We start from the raw sequence: 2,069 nt of genomic DNA, 5'->3' as shown, positions 1-2,069 counted from the left end.
CAATACAAGGGGCTTTAAAATCCCCGCCCATTCCCACCAGGTGTCAGAAGCAGCGCTCACCTGCCAGTCACCGTATGTTTTTTTCTTAAACTTTTGTATTGTTTTCACGGGAAAACATCATAATTAACCCCTCACCTTCTTTTGCACAATGAAAGAAATGCTAACTGAGGGAGAGTCGATACTTCAATCATTTGTCCTGTGCTTTGGGGAGTGGGCAGGGAGTGGACCTGAGTCCATGATTGCATCGGCCATGATCGTATTAAATGTCGGAGCAGGCTCGACGGGCATTTGGTCGACTACTGCTCCTATTTCTTATCTTCTTATGTTCTTATGCATGTTGACCCATTTTACTCACTGTATTTTAGGAGTCTGGTTCAAAATCTTCATTGCTGATGACACCAGGAATCTGGGGCAACTTTTGTCAAATTTAACAGCACCGGTTATTCCGACCGTGCACAGAAAATAGAATCAGTAGTGAAGATAAAATCCTACGCTGCTCATTTTCAGATTCAATGCAGCAGGATTTCAAATAAAGTAAAAGAATTTTACAGTGAAAAGATTTAGAAGTGTTACTTGTATTTATATCTTTAATTAAACTTTGTGGCGTCTGACTCCCGTTCATGCCACTGCTGAATAAGAAAGGAGGGTTTGACGTTGACCAGACTGCACTGCCCCTGATATTTGTGAGCTCATCCTTTATATTCAGTGGTTTCTCGCCCTTTGATGGGCTGCAGTGTAGCGGATATCACGTTGGCCTCACACGCGAAAGGTCCCCGGTGGATCCGTTTTCTCTCACTCAAAGTTATCTATTTATTGGTTAAATAGAGAGCAATTCAGGAATAAGGGAGCCCTTTTGCCAGGAGAATAAATAGCAAATAAAAACAGCAAATTCTGCAAATCTCAGCAAATCAGGCAGCATTTGCCAGGAGACTCAACTCGCCTCCGATTGTTCCCATTTGGCAAGTTTAAACAAAATGTTTCTGCCTGGGATCGAACCAGGGACCTTTTGCTTGTAAAGCAAACATGATAACCACTACACTACAGAAACCACTGGTATAACAGCCCCAACAGAGGGGAGCTGACCAGTGAGCTCTCTCTGTGCTGATCGGGAATGAGGAGGCTCACCTGAAACAACTTCTGTCCCACACTGCAAGTTCTCAATCCTTCTCCTCCACTGCCCTTTACAGAAATGTCACGGATCACCCAGCCACCGTCGTCACTTCCACATCCTCACAGTGGGGCCACAGAGGCTCCTACCGTCTCCCCGCGATCAGTGAACTCACCCAGTTTGTAAAATTAAACCCGGAACACGTGCCCGGCAAAGGGCAGGAGAAGCCAGATAGTCTGTAAGCTCGGTCTATCACAGAAAGTATTGGTATTCATGGTGCTTACAGCAATTATTAATCGTCTCACAGACCTCAATTATTTTTATGCGATGAATTGATCGAGTATCGTTACCACGTCAGTGCAGCGGATCTTAACCCCTCGACCACCAGGGAACAGTTATGATAGATGTTGATATATTTATATATATTTAAATAAGAACCTGAATATCAACGGCTAGCTACCTTGACCTCATGGCGAACAGCAGTGCATCTAACTTTGAGTGAAGTAAATTGTTCCACAATGAAACCCATTTCATCTTTTGTTCCCTTTTAAACACTAGAGACTGAGACAGGGGGAACAAATAGAGAAATAAAAGCACAGGGATAGAGACAAGAGGAAGAGAGAAGGGGAAAGATACTGCCCCAACCCAGAACTAATGCAGAAATCCCTCTGCTGCGCTCGGGGTGGCCACCCACAGCCTGGATACACTAACGGGTGGAACACCAGCGGCAGGTCGGGGCCATAAAAGGAACGGCGAGCGGCCCTGGGAGCAGCTTGAAGGTCCCGGGAGACTACTCCAGGGAGCAGCGCGAGCTGGTGCAGGAGGGCGGCGGCAGCGAAGATTGACGTCATCAAGTTCCAGGTCAGTGATTGGAGCGTGGGCAGATACAGCAGGAGCGGCGAGATCGGGGCGAAGGAGCGGCGAGAGACTGTGGAGGGATGTGATCGGGGCCCAGGGGAGG

At 47.0% G+C, this 2,069-nt stretch overlaps 1 non-coding gene across 1 annotated transcript; it reads right to left on the bottom strand.

Moving 5' to 3' along the window:
• Nucleotides 1–975: 975 nt before the first annotated feature.
• On the bottom strand, nucleotides 976–1,048 carry trnav-uac (transfer RNA valine (anticodon UAC)). The gene has a single exon. It is a non-coding gene; the product is annotated as a tRNA-Val (tRNA).
• Between the last annotated feature and the right edge of the window lie 1,021 nt (nucleotides 1,049–2,069).

Source organism: Pristiophorus japonicus, chromosome 28 (assembly GCF_044704955.1).
Source record: "Pristiophorus japonicus isolate sPriJap1 chromosome 28, sPriJap1.hap1, whole genome shotgun sequence".
Classification (NCBI taxonomy): Eukaryota; Metazoa; Chordata; class Chondrichthyes; family Pristiophoridae; genus Pristiophorus; species Pristiophorus japonicus.
This window is presented reverse-complemented; position numbering and strand designations above follow the sequence as displayed.